The 17330-nt window shown below is 41.9% G+C and overlaps 2 pseudogenes; both read left to right on the forward strand.

The window, feature by feature from the left end:
* LOC149119231 (uncharacterized) overlaps positions 1–17330 on the forward strand; it is a 216358-nt pseudogene that overhangs the window by 28890 nt on the left and 170138 nt on the right.
* Positions 4232–4618, forward strand: LOC149119233 (vesicle transport protein GOT1B pseudogene; annotated as a pseudogene).

Below are 17330 nucleotides of genomic sequence, written 5' to 3' on the forward strand. Positions count from 1 at the left end.
AGGCCATAGCAGAGAGCTGGATTGGAAAAGGAACAGCCAGGACTTGAACCCACACCATATGGGAATGCACCACTGCAGGCAGTGGCTTTACCTGTTACACCACAGCACCAGCCCCATCACAAAGATATCTTAACATATTGCACAGTCCAAACAGCAGATGATGGGACCTGGCACCATGAATTAAGCCATCCACCCCATATTGGCAATGGGTTGAATCCAGGCTGCTCCACTTTCAATTCAGTTCCCTGCTAATGCAGTTGGGAAAGCAATGGTGGATGCCCCAAGTCCTTGGATCCCTAAGCCCTAGTCCAAGACCCAGAAGAAGCTCCTGTCTCAGCCTCACCCAGGCCCTGGTCCTTGTGGCCATTTAGGGGAGTGAACCAGAGGTTGGAAGACTTCCCTTGTTCTGCCTCTCCCTCTCTGTAACTCTGACTTTCAAATAAACCTTAAAAAAAAAAAAAAAGCTATTTCTGGCCCACAAACAGTGGCAGTTTCTTTGCAAGGTTAATTGCTTTGCACCTTTGGTCCTGGATGCACCAGAGACCATGCATAGGGAGTGATGAGTGATGAGTGATGAGTGATGACTGGCCCCAGCCTCACACCCCTCTGACCCACAACACTCCTTTGAGGAAGACACTGCAGAACTATGATTTGTTCCACAGTCATGACTATGTGAGAACGGCTTTATCATGAAAAAGTGAGAAAGGACTCAAAAGGAAGTCTTCAGCCAGCAAAAGCATGTCCCCTGATATGAGCAGGCATACAAGATTAAGTTAATCAGATTCATGAGCTGGAAAACTATGTCCCCAACCCCTATGTATTCCACCTGTATTCCCAACTTGCCAAGCAGACAACTAATTATGCCCCTTTGGGGAGTGTATAGAAAGCATGGAGCCCTCTGGCCTGCCCTTGCCCTCCCAAGCCTCCAGGCACACAGCTTTTTAGCAGCCCCTCCACTGTCTGCCCACACAACGTGGTTTTGTGGTCATTCCCGCCTGCACAGTTTTTCCTCTCCCCATGGCTCTGGACTGTGAAGGCTTGTACATGGCCCTTGTTCACCCCACGTCTCTTGGTGTGGGGCCTTCTGGCTGCCTCTGGAGCCTCCTGGCTTGCCCCGCCGCTGCTCTCCTGCCCACATGCTCTCTCTCCTTTGCAGCCTCTGGTCTACTCCCTGGAAAAGCCTGGTGTGCCACAGCCGCTTTCAATTTCTGACCCCCTTCCTCTTGGTAAATCCCTCACCTTCCTGTGTATTTCTCTCACACTCTAAATGCTAGACTGTACCATGTTTTCTCATTTACAGAAACCCAATATTTAGAATTCTTATCTAAATAGACAAGGACCCTCAATATATCAATCTTGATTTTAAAATAAACGATGTCCCGCCCACCCCTTCCCCCCAGCAGCAGCACAGGATGATTAAGAGCACAGCGTGGCCAGGGTTCCTGGGATGAAACGGTTCTCAGCCACACACAAGGCCGCTCCACCTGCCTCCTTGCAAGCCCTCCCCGAGTGTCCACACTCACAAAGTGAGCACAGCCCTCATAGATACAATTTCCCGGAGTAAATTTGTATTGTGCACTTGGCTTTTCTGCAGACGTTCAGGTTACAGGATATCCCAAAGTGCCGCATATGTAGCAAGCCGCATGTACTCACTAGGACCAGTTCATCTTCTCCAGCTTTTTCACACTCTTGGTGTCATGCGGTACCAGTCCCCGCACACACAGACTACTAACCCGCAGCCCTCAGTGGGCCGCAGCCTTTACAGCCGGCCGGCGTGGAGGCGGGTCTCTCGGGGCCAGCCCCGCCCTTCTAGAGTGATGATTGGCTGAAGGCCTATGGCAGGGGCAGAGCCTGAGCCGGTGCTGGGCACTGAAGCCCACTAACTGGCTGGAAGCCAGGGAGCTGTTGACGTCTGAGCTACCGCTTAGAGCGCCATCTGGCGAGATGCCACAACCTGCAGGCCTGCAGAAGGCGATGAATTTTTCCAGGCCACAGAGCTATGGCACAGGCTGGCTCAGGCCCTCCTTTCCCCCAGCCTGGGGAATCTCTGCCCCCTAGCTGAGCGGATTTCCGGAAAGCACAACTGTGCCTCTGCTTCCCTCCTTAGTGAGCGGGTGAACCAGGAACTCTGCAACACGGGGCTGGGTAGTCTTTAGCAGCAGGAGACAGTGACTGTCTGAAGGTAACACCTGAGGTGGGCCTGCTTTTGGGTGGACTCTGGGTGGGTGTCTGTGCTCCTGGGCCTGTGGGGCTACTCATTGCCTCCTGGCAGCACTGGGAGCTGGCGTCCTGGTGGCGAGGAAGGGTGAGTGAGGCGCAGTGAGCTCCGAACTTGGGCGCACTGAGGTCTTATGAGTCTAGCAGTGCAAAGAGACAAGCTCGCCTCCTGAGTCACTGCTGGCCAACTTAGAACTCACCAGAACCTTTAATTAACAAAAACAACGTATATAGTGGTGCGGTGGGGTGGGAGCACTTTACTTGAATGAGCTGCATTTGTGAATTCATCAGAAACCACCACCCCCTCCCTATTCCTGCAGCCTTAAAATGGTTGGTAAGTGGGGCATCACTGTGTCCTAACGAGTAAAGCCGCTGCTTTCAGTGCTGACATCCCATATGGGAACTGGTTCAAGTCCCAGTTGCTCCACTTCCAATCCAGCACTCTGCTACAGCCTGGGGAAGCTGTAGAAGATGGCCCAAGTCCTTCAGCCCCTGCACCCGCATGGGAGGCCCAGAAGAAGATCTTGGCTCCTGGTTTCAGATGGGCACAGCTCCAGGCCTTGCAGCCATTTGGGAGTGAACCGGTGGCTAGAAGACCTTTCTGTCTGTCCCTCTCTCTATGTGTAACATTACTTTTCAAATAAATAAATCTTTTTTAAAAAGTTGTATCTAATGTTGTGAACTAACTGTGCATACACAATTAGTTAAGTAAGAAGAATAACAAAAAATAATAAGGAAGAGGAGAATGAGGAGGGGAATGCTGAGATAATGTGGTACAATAAGAGAATGAAGATGTTTCAGGGCTGGAGCCATGGGATATTGGCTAAAGCCACCTCCTGCAGTGCCAGCACCCCATATGGGCATCACTTCTAGTCCCGGCTGCTCTTCTTTCAATCAAGCTCCCTGTCATGTCCTGGGAAAGCAGTAGAAGGTGGCCCAGCTCCTAGGTCCCCTGCACCTGTGTGTGAGACCCAGAAGAAGCTCCTGGCTCCTGGCTTCGGATTTGCATAGCTCTGGGTGTTGTGGCCATTTGGGGAGTAAATCAGTGCATGGAAGATTCTCTCTGTCTCTGTCTCTCTGTCTCTCTGTCTCTCTCTCTCTCTCTCTCTCTGCCACTGCCTCTGCCTCTGCCTCTGCCTCTCTGTAACTCTGCCTTTCAGGTAAATAAAAAAAATCTTAAAAAAAATAAAAAGAAAGAAAATGGTCCAAGGAGAAGAAAGTAGCAAAACAGCTGAATGCTGTTGCGAGTTTAAGATAAAGGCAGGGAAGTGACATTGACTTAGACAAGATTGAAGTTTTTGGCGATATTGCTTAGCACAGCTTCTATGAAATGATGAGGATAAAGTCCAGTTAGAGCAGACTGATGAGATGAGAGGATAAAAAGTGAGGGAATGAAAGAATGACTGTAGAAAGCACTTTAGGGAAAGAAAGGAGAGAATTGAAGTTGTAACTCTAAAGGAGGTGTGATCAAGGAAACAGCTTTTTCTCTTCCCTCCCTCCTCCCCCTCTCCTTTTTCCTCCCTCCCTTCCTTTTTTCCTTCTTTCCTTCCTTCTTTTCTGCATAAATACTTAATAGAGAGGGGAATTTTGTGCAGAAGTAGTTGAGGGTGTCATCCAAAACCCAAGTGAGAAGCCTATAGAATCAGGAACACATCATCTGTTGAAAGAGGAGAGAGAAGGTAGAATTTATATGTGGGGAAGGTGTCTTGCATGGTAGGAATATTAGAGTTCCCAACTCATTCATTATACTTGCTCAATGAAGTATGAGCCAGGTCATCAGTAGACAGTAAGGGACAGTCAGGGGTGATACAAATTTGAGGAGGAAAAGGGTTTGGAAAAGTAACATGGATAGTGGAGAAACCAATGTCCTTGGGAAGTATAGTGTAATACTCACCAGTGTTGAGTGCCCATTTGAATCTGAGATTACAAATAAAAATGGGTTCATTTCTCCTGACTCAGCTTCCCACCATTGGCATTCCGAGCTGCTGCCACTGCTGCCCTTACCACCACAGCCATGATCTCCTTAACAGACACCCAGAAAATTGGAATGGGGTTACAGGATTTGGAGTGTTTTTCCTATTCTTTGGAATGGTTCTTTTTTGACAAAGTGTTACTTCCTATTGAAACGTTTTGTTTGTGGCTGGCTTGGCTTTTGTAATTGGTTTAGAAAGAACATTCAGATTCTTCTTTCAAACACATAAAATGAAAGCCACTGGATTTTTCCTGGGTTGACCTTTGGTAGGTGTGTTTTTCAAAACTTATGGATTCTTTCTCTTGTTCAGGGGCTTCTCCTGTGGTGGTTGGCTTTATTAGAAGAATGCCAGTGCTTGGATACCTCTGCAATTTACCTGGAACTAGATAATTTGTGAACAAAGTTGGAGAAAGCAACAATATGATATAACAAAAAGTGAATTTGAAGAATCATTTAAAATATTATTTATAAAGTTCTTTGAAGAATATTCAGCACAAAATTAAATTTCATGAAGTAGCTTTTAATGTTCTTTACAGAAGTTTAAAATGTATAGCCTACAAAGTACCAACAGCAGTTAGCAAAGGAGCAATGAAAAAACAGGCCTTCTAATCAAGTGACTGGAAGTCAGTAAGCAAACTGAGGGAGAGGAAATCATGTTGCAATGGGTATTGAGACTCCTGAAGGCTGTCTTCATTGTTTCCACCAAGTATGAAACACAGCCATCTTTGAGAACTGTGGTACCTGATTTTTTTTTTTTTTTTTGCAAGTTAAGAAGCACCCATAGGCATTTGGTTTGTAGAAATGTCCACTACAATGGCAAATATATTTCCAATGCAGTGTACCTTTGAAAGTGTTGCATGAGTTAGATTAGATTATGTTCTTTTGATGTATTAAAACCAAGGGAAACCCAGTTTTCATGTATGAATTGCTTTTGTTTTGTAAATATGTGGTTAAAATAAAACTTTTATGGTCTTTCTGAATCTTAGTTTTTTACAGCCAGATGTAAATCTGAACTTTGTAATAGTCTTTTTTTCTGGAATAGGCAGAGGTCTATTAGTTCTCTTGCTTCCTAAATTACAGCTGACTAAGCACTTTTCTGGTCAACCACACACTCTGGAAGTGTGGATGCTTCTTTGGAGTCTGACCTCCTGAGTTTCTGTATCCTTCATTACATGTTAATATTTAATAGAAAGCATTTTTGACCATGAAGAGGTCTGTTATGAAACTTGTCTCATTAAATATTCTACTTAATGATACCAAATGATGCAAACCAAGTAGATTTTTCTACATCATGATGTGGTTTTTCTTCATTCTTTTATTTTTTTTAATTTTAGCAGTGGCTTTACTATTTTGTTTTTAATTAATTAAAATTTACTTTTAATAATGTTTATTTTAAGACATATAACATATTAAAATGTTAAACTTATAACTTATTAAAAGCAGTTCATTTAATCTGAATCTTCATTTATTTTCACCTTTTTCATAATGTACAAAAATGACTATATATGATGTATGCTTCATATGATCATTCTTTGGGTTAAGGAAATGGAAAAAAATATTTTAAGTTCACATCCTAAGGTTATTTTATTAGAATTAAACTGGCCATGGTTACCTAAAAATATGACACTAAAAAAAAAGGTGAGAAGTTGCTGACTGACAGCAAGAAACAGCAGTTGTTTCTTTTATAATAGATGTGGAAACACATTTCAACAGGCACAGTACTATTTGTTTTATCATGAATGTTTGTGCTATTTATTTTTAAACACTTTCAAAGCTTTTTAATACATAAAATACTAATTGAAATTTGTGGTATTATTTACAAACATGTCTACAAACTATATTACAACTTGTATTATCTTTAGTAAATCTTTTGATGCACGTAGAATTCCTAACCTTGTTCATCTAAAGAAAGAAAGACTTGGTACATAGTCTGATGGTTCAGTTTTGGAGATTTCTGTCTTTTTGGGAACTTTCATTTGACCTAAGATGTATCTGTGAAAATGGCGATATATGGAGACTCCTACCTCAATCGTTCATGGAATAAAAGACCTCAAGTTGTGTCTAATGTTCTTCAAAAATTAATATCCTCACTTGGGCAGTGTCAAATATATACACATTGAGTGTTGTCTTATATAGGTGCCCTGTAGGACTCTATTAAACATATTTTTGACTGATTCATATCATTTACAGTGGGTCAATTATTTTCAGAGTAAGAAGAGTATCTGTTGATGTAAAGCACATTTATATTGTTTCACTTCTTTGTAGACATGTATTTCTTATAAAATGTTGCACTGTAACAGAGATACCTTTTCAACAAAAAATAAGAATAGAAATAGTAGAGGGAGGAAGAAAGGTTGGAGTATGGGCAGGAGGGAGGATAGGGTGAAGGGAATCACTGTGCTCCCAAATTTGTATATATGAAATGTATGAAGTTTGTACACCCTAATTTTTTTTAAAGTAAGGAAAACACAATGAGCACCCATGCACTTTCACTAAGTTCAACACTTGCTACAGTTTTGTGGCTTTTGCTTCATCTATTTATGTGTGCATTTTCTGTGAACCACTTCAGAGTTGCAGACATCATGACAGTGCATACTCAGAATGCCTGCCTCAGAAATAAAAGCCAACATTTATAGTCTCAATGATCACCATTTAGCCTCCTTGAAATGTGCCTGAGAAGTCAGCAGAAATTGCCCCCAAATCGTTGGGTTGCTACTAACCACGTAGGAGACCAGAATAAAGTTCCTGGCTCCTGGCTTATGCTTGGCCCAGACCTAGTTATTTTGGGCATTTGGGCAGTGAACCAGCAGATGGAAGATATTTCCCTATCTCTCCTCTTTCCTCTTTTCTCTCTCTCTCTTGTGCTCTCACTCTCACTTTCTCTCCATGTGTGTTGCTATCCCTTTCAAATGAATGAATAAATGAATGAATGAATATTTGAAAAGATACAGTTCAAATAGTGGAAGACAAGTGCCATGCGAGGAAACAGTAGAGGAATTGTATTTAAAATTTATCAAAAACTTAATCAACAATAAGAAAATAAACTCTTCAATTTAAACAGTTGATAAAAATGTGAAAAGTCACTTTCTTTTAAAGATTTTATTTATTTATTTGAAAGGTAGAGTTACAGACAGTGAGAGGGAGAGTCAGAGAGAAAGGTCTTCCTTCCGTTGCTTCACTCCCAAATGGCCACAATGGCTGGAGCTGTGCCAATCTGAAGCCAGGATCCAGGTGCTTCTTCCTGGTCTCCCATGTGGGTGCAGGGGCCCAAGGACTTAGGTCATGTTCTGCTATCCCAGGCCATAGCAGAGAGCTGGATTGGTCACTTTCACATCAAATATACATATTAGAAATAAGTGAATAGATGCAGCGAACTGGAGCCACTCTTGAGCACTGATTTCCAGCTTTTTTTTTTTTTTTGACAGGCAGAGTGGACAGTGAGAGAGAGAGAGAGAAAGGTCTTCCTTTGCCATTGGTTCACCCTCCAATGGCCACCGCAGCTGGTGTGCTGCGGCCGGCGCACCACACTGATCCGATGGCAGGAGCCAGGTACTTATCCTGGTCTCCCATGGGGTGCAGGGCCCAAGCACTTGGGCTATCCTTCACTGTACTCCCTGGCCACAGCAGAGAGCTGGCCTGGAAGAGGGGCAACCAGGACAGAATCTGGTGCCCTGACCAGGACTAGAACCTGGTCTGCCAGTGCTGCAAGGCAGAGAATTAGCCTAGTGAGCTGCAGTACTGGCCCTCCAGCTTTCTTATAGATTGTCCTCTAAGCATCTCATGAAGACAGAAGAAATGGACAATCTCATTTGTCTCTACTTTGAACAAGGCTTATTCATACTTGCAGACCCTGGGAGGCAGTGGAAATGTCTCAAGTAAGTCTTATGCCTAAGTGTGAGACATGGATTGCATTCTTCACTTCTGGCTTCAGCCTGGTACAGTTCTGGAAATGCACATTTGACAGCAATCTCCTATTAGTTAAGATCCCCTCTGATAAATCTTGTCTAGCAGAATACCACCTAGCACTCCTAGAATACTAGCTTTTTTTTATAAAAAAAATCTTCAGCAAATGTCCCAGAGAATATTCTGTTGAGACTGATTTTTATCACATGCTATAAGTCCATTGTAAAATAATTGCTAAAGAAGTAAATGTTAATCATAACACATTTCAATCTTAAGCATAATGCTATTTTTAAAAATAATCTTTTCACTCTCATGTTCATCTGCAGATTACCTTTTCCAAAGTCTCATGTTATATGAAGTCAATTTTTTTCCAAAGAAACTTGAAAATTGTTTCTTTTTCAAATTGCTATCATTTTTTTCTATGAGACTCAGGGGTTTAAAATTCTGCCTATGGGGTCCATTGATGTGTTGCAGTAAACTAAATCTCTGCCTGTGGTGCTGGTATCCTATATTGGAACAGGTTCATGTCCTGCCCCTCTTTTGATCCAGCTCTTTGCTATGGCAAAGAAAAGCAGTGGAAAGTGGCCCAAGTACTTGGGCCTCTGCACTTGTATGGGAAACCCCCAAAAAACTCCTGGCTCCTGGCTTCAGATCAGCCCAGCTCCAGCCATAGTGGCTGTTTGAGGAATGAACCAATGGATGGAAAACCTTTATCCCTGTGTCTTCCTATCTCTATCTGTAACTCTACCTCTCAAATAAATAAATAACATCCTTAAAAATTCTTCATTTTGAAATATTGTGGTATCATAAGGAAGCCTTTTTGTTCTATGATAATAAATTCCAAGAAATTAAACAGCTCTGCCCCTTGAACACAAATAAAATACTTGAAATTCAACATATTTTAGGGTTAATTTCTAAATGTGACTCTTAATAATAGTGCAAAATACAGACTGCATATCATAAGAGGCAGTCAAAATTTATTTATCAAGTCACATTTAATACTGACTGTAGTTTGAATACTACAAATGTAAAAAATTGTGTATAACTTATAACCTCAAAGAAAAGTTACTCTGTTTTGATATAATCCATGTATTACCAAATTTATAAATGATCCAAAGCTCAGAACAACAATTGACAGGTAGATTAATTGTAGTGATAGAGCATAGGAGGACATGTCTATTGAAAAGGGAAGAGTCTCAGTACAAAGAGACTGCTGATGATCAGTGAGATGGTGAAGAAAGAACCAGGAAGATCAGCATGGCTTGGGACAATTACATAAGGAAATAAAGAGCTTGAACTAAAAGATTAAAAAGCCAGGGCGGGCACTGTGGTTTAGCAGGCAAAGCTGATGCTTGCAATGCCAGCATCCCATATGGGTGCTGGTTCAAATCCATCTGCCCATTTCTGATCCAGCTCTCTGATGTGGCCTGGGAAAGCAGTAGAAGATGGCCCAAGTCCTTGGGCCCCTGCACCTGTGTGGGAGACCTGGAAGAAGTTCCTGGCTCCCTGCTTCAGATCCATGCAGCTCCAGCTGTTGTGGCCAATTAGGGAGTGAATCAGCAGATGGAAGACCTTTCTCTCTCTAACTCACTCTCTCTCTCTTTCTCTCTCTCTCTTCCTCTCCTTATCTCTCTGTGTGTAACTCTGACTTTCAAATAAATAAATAAATCCTTTTTTTAAAAAAAGAGATTTAAAAGTCTATTTCAGAAGACTATCAAAGACCTGGTGACAGAGAGGGAGTGCTGCAAAGAGCAAATTGCTAGAGGAGATCACAGAAATCAGCTCTACCCTCTTGGAATGAAAGGGCTGAAATTTTGTTGCATCATTCAAAAATGCTTTATATAAATCTCTGAAAGTCTTCTTCACAGGAGACTAGAGCTGAAAGTCCTTCCACTGAAAGAGGGAGAAGAGAGCAATTGCTATGTAATCTGCTATGCTAGCATTGGGAAACTTTGAAAGTATTGAAATGTCTGTTGTGCACATTACAGGGTAAAAGGGCACACAGGAATACATCCTATGTGAATAAACCCAATGCTAATCAAAATGGGGAAAAACTGTTCTGAGGTACAATCTCAAGGATGGATATAATCTGGTATAGAAAACTCTTGACATGGCAGATTTAGTACAAAAATTTAGCTGAATTTTGAAAGATTCTATATAATGTACAGTAACTTGTAATTTTGCTTTTCATGAGGTTGTGTGGCCCTCTGTGTGAGGTTATAGCATAGATATGAGTCTACTACAGCTACTGAGTGAGGTGATCCCTGAGTATTTATTTACATGTCACTGCAGTTTTGTGTTCTCTTCTCACATTAACAGTTTATAGAATTCCAGTGAAATGCTACAATACCATATTTCTCCATGAAAAATGAGTCTGTGAAGATTCATGATTCATTTGTCAGTGAAGATCCACTCAAAGTGTTAGTAGTTTTATCCATAAACTTACACTTGATAAATTAAAAATGGATTATCAAATTACACAGAGGCATGGAAATTTGAAGTTATCAAGTTCTATATGGAAACAATAAAAAGTGATTTGGGAACCCAACTTAACAAATGTTCTAAATCACCTGAAATTTGCTCTTATTGTGAAAGATAAAACTTTAGTAAAATCTGAATAAAAGAAACAAAATATGCTGACCATTAGGGAATTATAATGAGAAAGCATTAACTATACATTAAGTGAATGCAAATTCACATATCAATAAAACAGTGGAAGTACACACTTATAAGGGTGTTAACAATATAAAACATCAATGACAATGACTATGGTTTACAAGTATACAAAACACCAGAAAGTCTTATTCATGGCAGGTGGGAATATATAGTGGTGCTTTACAAGATATCTTGACATGCTCTCATAAAGGCTACAATAGTATCAACATACCATGCAGCAACCATGTCCCTATTTATTTATCCAATTCTCATGAAAACAAACTTATGCCCACATATAACCATATTTACCATGACCTAACTTTTAAGACATAAAGATTCTTTAAGTAGGTTAACAGATAATCAAATTGTCACACTAGGTAAAGACTTGTGAGGCAGAACATCCTTAATGTGCAGCCGCTTGGCATGGGGACCAATAGAAAAGGAAGAAACATAAAGTGGACACAGATAAATGGCACAGAGCCACCTGAAGGAATGCATGCCCTCTCAGACAAAGGACAGAAGTCACCAAATGCTCATATGAGCTGAGACACAGGGAATGGAGAGACTGCAGGACAGAAACAAAGTCACCCTGTAGGTCAGAAAGGTTAGAGACACTGAAGTCCTGAAATGGGCTATATGGACAAGGGAAGCAGTCATTCTTGTAAGTGGCAGACTCCTCAGCCAGCACATGCTGCAGGCACAATTGACAGAGTCTTCTAAGAGCTGGGCTGGAGACAAAGATTCTTCAATGACAAAAGCTAAAGGACTGACAGGGTTCACAGTCACATAAAATGGTATACTTCAGAGAATATACTGGTTTCAGGATCATGATTAGAGACACACAGAGTCTGGCATAGTTACAGGCACATGGGGTTGGGGCCATTGGGAGGCAGATGGGGTCTGCAGGTATAGGATGTAGAAGCAAAGGTAGGAGTACCTGGGATTCCATTTAAATCAGTTCTTGGAGAAAATTTATATGCTTCGGTGAATATGTTGGAATCAAAGGCAAAATCAATCATTTTGGGTTCATTCTTATAATTAAAATAAGAAACAGAAAGAAACAGAGGGTAGACTGTGGCATAGCAGGTAAAGCCACTGCCTGTAGTGTCAGGATCCCATATGGGTGCCGGTTCAAGTCCTGGCTACTCTACTTCTGATCTAGATCTCTGCTATGTCCTGGGAAAACAGTAGAAGATGGCTGAAGTGCTTGGGCCCCTGCACCCACATGGGAGACCTGGAGGAAGCTCCTGGCTCCTGGTTTCAGATCAGATCAGCACAGCTCTGGCTGTTACTGCCATTTGGGGAGTGAACAAGCTGATGGAAGACCTCTCTCTCTCTCTGTCTTTCTCTCTCTCTCTTCTCTCTCTCTGCATCTGCCTCTTTCTCTTTGTAACTCTGCCTTTCAAATAAATAAATAAATCTTTAGAAAAAGACTGTCTTGGGGCTGGCTCCGTGGCACAGTAGGTTAATCCTCTGTGGTGCCAGCATCCCATATGGGCACCAGTTCTAGTCCTGGCTACTCCTCTTCCAATCCAGCTCTCTGCGGTGGCCTAGAAAAGCAGTAGAAGATGGCCCAATTGCTTTCCCCTGCACCTGCATGGGAGACCAGGAAGAAGCACTTGGCTCCTGGCTTCAGATCAGTACAGTTCCGGCCATTGCAGCCACCTGGGGAGTGAACCAGTGGAAGGAAAGCCTTTCTCTCTCTCTCTCTAACTCTACCTGTAAGATAAATAAATAAAATCTTCTTTAAAACAAAAAACTAACAGCACAATAAACAAAGAACATTGAAACCTTTTCTATGGGCTAGAGCTCCTCTCACAGTCTCTCCTCAACAAATGTAGTGGAGATGTGGTCAGGAAAATAAAACATAAAGAAAATGTTAGATATAACGAAAAATTTTTAAGAAGCTAAATTGTCAATATATGAAGATGGCACTATTATCTACAAAGATAATCCAAAATAGTCCAAACGTAAATCCAAACTGATAAGTGAATTAAGCAAAATTACTGGATTAGCAAGCAATATATGCAATCAAGTGGGTCATTATGTGCCAGCAAGAAACAAACAGGAAACAATTGTAAGTGACCAAATACAGACCAGGAAAGAAATTCTTAAGGGAAATGAAACAAATGTAATATCTTTAAATATTCTTAATATATATTCAAGTGACCTAAGGGCAGAATAAAACAAGACTATGAAGACAAAGAAAGGCCCTGGATCCAATAGACAGAAAGATCCAATAGGTCAGAAAGGTTAGAGACACTGAAGTCCTGAAGTTGCAACTCATGAGCACTTTGTTGTTGCAGTTTACATGACCCCCGTGCGTGGGGTCACCAGGGAGGTGACCCAGCCCCCTGCTGTCTGCAGAGTAAGGCCATAGGAGGGTGAGATGGCTTCAGACTCTAGTCCAGGCTTCATCCCTCACTGTCCTCACTCTGCATGACCCCAGTGACTGCCCCCATGCCAAGGGCGATTCTGATTGGTTGCATCTCCTCTGATGTCATGTGCACTTACTGGCTGTGAGAACTGTCTATTCAGCGCACTGGGACAACACTGCATAACCATGGTGATCTTCTTTGCTGGCTCCGTTATACTGGGCTTTCCAACTCTGCTGCTGAGAAAGGCCCCAGGTGGGTGAGGCTTGTCGTTCTGTGAACATCTCGCACAACTGCAGTCCTCAGAAGTGCAGGGGGAGGCCTTGGAAGCCGGGCAGGGTGAGTGTGTGGGGCCATTCTACTTGGCCTGCAGGCTGTGAGCTCAGCCTACAGCCTGGACACTGGCCATTTTGTCTCACTCGGCACTCAGAGACTTCAGCTCAGACCTAGAGCTCCTTCTGTGCTGCTTGGGGTCCCCTCAATTTGTGTGGGGAGGATGGAACTGTCCTCAGGGAGAATTCAGAATGCATGTGTTGTGTTCCTGTGAGGAGAAACCATGATCTCTGGGATCCTCTGTCCCTTCTTTCTGAGGGACAGAGTTGGGGGAATCAGGATCTCAAGCCTACAACCTGGTCCTCCCGGCATAGCTCTTCTAGGGATCTGGGCACACTTTCTGTTGCTAGTAACACAGTATCACAGACTGTGCAAGTTACAGAAAACAGTTTTATTTGTCTTACGGTTTTGGTCTAATTTGGAGGGGCAGCATCTGATGATGGCCTTCTTATTGACAGAGCCCTGAGGTGGCTCAGAGACCATGTGGCCAGTAGGGGAGAGGCCAATGTAAAAAGGCTTCTATAGCAGACACCCTGTTGAAAATCCATTAAACACTTTTTATAAAGTCCCACCTGGTACCACTCATTGATAGCTCATAATTGCATTTATTTTTCTGTGGGTTTTAGATGGGATAAACCATGTTAAGCCATGCTGTAAAGTCTGGCAGTAAATCCCTAAATGTTCATCTCTCTTCCCCACCTTGCCAAATGCCAAGTTCCCTACTGAAATTTCAACACTACAAAATATTTTCCCCTTGATGTTTTTAATTAAGTTTAAGCTTCTGTATTTTAATTGATTTTTTCTATAGAATAATCAATAAGTCTTTGAAAGGTTTATTTTCTGTTTGTATTTACTAGGAGAGAAAGTAGAAACTCCAGTGTACATACATATATATAATGTATATAATGTGTATATTATACACATACATTATATTATGTATAATATGTATAATGTATAATGTGTATATATAATGTGTACATTATATATGTATGTGTGTGTGTGTATATATAGATATGTATATATATATATGAAGTCCTGGAGTGGACATTTGAGCAGATGTTTTATTAAGAGGCTGCTTGGGATAGCCACATCCCATATCAGAGTGTCTGAGGTCTTCCCATGGTTCAAATCCAGTTTCCTGCTAATTCATTCTCTAACTGTAGGTGATGATGTCACAAGTCCTTGGATCTTTGCTGCTCACAGGCAAACTGTAGATTTGGTTTTGGTTCCCTGTCTTCACTCTGGTCTAGTCTGGCCTTTTCAGGCATTTGGAGGAGTGAACCAGTAGATGGAAAATCTGTCTTTCTCTGCAATTCAAATTAAAATAAATAAATTTAAAAAAAAATCTGGGCACCTCTCCATTTCTCTGTCTATGTGCTGATGTCTTATCAGCATGACATAGAGTTGAGGCTTTCCTTGGAAAATTTAAAGCGATGTCTTCTCAATAAACCCTCTACTCTGCCATTGTCTGGGTTTTAAAACCATCTGTTGGTAATGACCTGAGATTCCCCCAGTGATCAAAGCCCCTAGGAATGTGGTGTGCATAGCAGCTTCTGTGTCAGTCTACTTGGAGAACAGCAGGAGGAAGAACTTGTCATGGGAGTAGCTGGGTCCCTGAGACTGGGGCCTCTGCTGTATACCCTCCACCTAGATAGCTTACACCTTGGGAAAGTAAAACTTTTTCCTCCTTACTGTGGTTCCTATTCCTCAGAGACACTGTCAGCTAATTTAAAGGCTCATATTCAAGAGACAAGATAGTAGTAATTCATGCACTCTGTATTCTCTCAGCTTTGTGAAGGGAAAAAATAAAACTGACAAAAGCAGAAGAAAACCATCATAGCTAAGTGATGTGAAACCTAGAAAGCAATGTGCTTTGGATGCACAGCAGTTTGATTTTACATTTACAGAGTTGATCTTATCAGAGCATGGTTTGTGTAAATGGAGAATAGGAAGATCAGATTCTGTTGGATGAGAAAAATTTGTGAATTTAAAGAGTTTATTTCAGTTCCTGGTATAATAAAATATTTGTTTGGACTTGCCTTAACTTTCTGGCACAGAGATCCAGATCCAGAGACACTGGAAATTTCCTGAGTGATAGGGGTGGCTTTTTTTAAAAAAAAAAAAATGTATTTACTTATTTGAAAGTCAGAGTTACACAAAGAGAGAAGGAATGGCAGAGGAATAGAGAGAGAGGTCTTCCATCCACTAATTCACCCCTCAGATGACCACAACAGCAGGTGGAGCTGTGCTCTGATCTGAAGGGGGTGGTTTTGATTCTGCATGACACATACTTTTAAGATAGTAGCTAAGTTTATGCTAATGAGGTGACTGGGCAGGATCCCTAGATAACATCACAATGGAGACCAGTAATCAGAAAAAGCAAACACTGGCTTTTCCACTGGCATCTGCGGGAGGACTGTTGTGGCACTGAGCACTTAGCCTTTGAGGCCTCTGCTGACTCTAGATGGTGGTACAACTGAATTGTTTGGCAATTAATAGGTATTGGAGAATTGGTTAGTGTTCAACAAACATCTCATGTTTGATGTTAAAACTAATGTCAAAGACACCCTGGGTCAGAACCTTAAACTCATTTTGGGTGAGTGTGTTGAGCTGCTACTCTAGTTTTGGATGATTCCGCATTACTGAAAGTGTGCAGGCTCCAGAGTTACATTTTCTGGTTGTTAATGTTTCATTCATTCTCCAGCTAGCATCACATCTAAACAGTCAGAGTGATTGTCAAGGCTTGGAAACCTGTTTAAGCTTCTGCATTTGGGTTCCTTTGTGAACTGTGGATTAAGCAGGCTGCTTCCCAGAGCTATTCTCCTTTATGTGCTTTGTAGAAGCTTGCTGCAATCTAATTATACTTTGCCCAATTATTTAGGAATTATGTACTGTCATTTGAGTGTTAGATTTTTATGTTCTTGCATGGAACCTGAGTTTATTCAATAAGGCATGAAAAGGGAAAGAGAATTTTTTAAAGATTTTTTTATGTATGTATTTATTTATTTATTTGAAATGCAAAGTTACAGAGAGAGAGGCAGAGATAGAGAAATCTCCCATCTACTTGGCTCATACCCCAATGGCTGGAAAGGCTAATGCTGTGTCAGTCCATAGCCAGGAGCCAGAAGCTTCTGGCCATCCCACATGGGAGCAGGGACCCAAGCATTTGGGCCATCTTATGCTGATTTCCAGGTGAATTAGAGAGCTGGATTGGAAATGGAGTGCCCATATGGGACACTAGTACTGCAGTAAGGGGTTTTACCTACTATGTCACAGCGCCAGCCCCAGAGAAAGAGAATGCTTGGCATCTTTCTTTTCTGCCAAGTTTCAAGAACATATAAACATCCATAGTGTTGTCCCCAGGATAAATGGGCCTTGGTCAGTTTAGGTGTCTTCCTGATCTTTTCTATTTCTCCCCCCGGAGATGATCAAATCTTGATTCTTTGGGATGTTCTTTGTAGCTTATTGTCAGTTTCTACCTTTTTTTAAAATATTTTTATTTATTTATTTGAAGGTCAGAGTTACACAGAGAGAGGAGAGACAGAGAGAGAGAGAGAGAGAGAGGTCTTCCATTCACTGGTTCATTCCCCAGTTGGCTGCAATGGCTGGAGCTGAGCCAGTCCAAAGCCAGGATCCAAGAGCTTCTTCTGGGTCTCCCACACAGGTGCAGGGGCCAAGACCTTGGGCCATCTTCTGCTTTCCCAGGCCATAGCAGAGAGCTGGATTGAAAGTGGAGCAGCCGGACTCAAACCAGTGCCCATATGGGATGCTGACACTGCAGGTGGTGGCTTTACCTGCTATGCCATGACACCAGCTCCTCTGCCTTTTGTGAACTGTCCAATTTCATGTTAACCTATTGATGCTAAAGTAATGCT

The sequence above is a fragment of the Oryctolagus cuniculus genome, chromosome Y, assembly GCF_051225735.1.
Source record: "Oryctolagus cuniculus isolate XC-2025 breed Fujian yellow rabbit chromosome Y, ASM5122573v1, whole genome shotgun sequence".
Classification (NCBI taxonomy): Eukaryota; Metazoa; Chordata; class Mammalia; order Lagomorpha; family Leporidae; genus Oryctolagus; species Oryctolagus cuniculus.